This window comes from Rhinopithecus bieti, unplaced genomic scaffold (genome assembly GCF_001698545.2).
Source record: "Rhinopithecus bieti isolate Rb0 unplaced genomic scaffold, ASM169854v2 scaffold_12088, whole genome shotgun sequence".
NCBI classification, from domain to species: domain Eukaryota; kingdom Metazoa; phylum Chordata; class Mammalia; order Primates; family Cercopithecidae; genus Rhinopithecus; species Rhinopithecus bieti.
The window spans coordinates 3319024-3319399 of NW_016807975.1; positions in this window are offsets into that span (position 1 = coordinate 3319024).

Genomic DNA, 376 nt, shown 5'->3' on the forward strand with positions numbered 1-376 from the left:
TATCAAAATCTTAATATTAACAGTAAAAAAACAAAAAAATTATTTGACTTTGATAATACTCAACATCTGTTCTTTTTTTTTCCTTTTGACAGACGAAACATTTAAGATATATATCCACTGAAAGAAAATTATTAAGTACCCTTAAGACGGCAGTCTTCAAGCTGGGAGTGGTGGCCCAACCCTGTAGTCTTAGCCACTCCAGAGCCTGACGCAAGAGGAACACTCAGGATCACTCCTGAGCCCAGGAGTTTGGGGCTGTAGTGCACAATTAATGTGTCTGTGAATAGCCACTGCACTCCAACCTGAGCAACATAGAAAGCCCCCATCTCTAAAAAAAATAAAAAAATTAAAATAAAATTATTATAAAATTAAAATT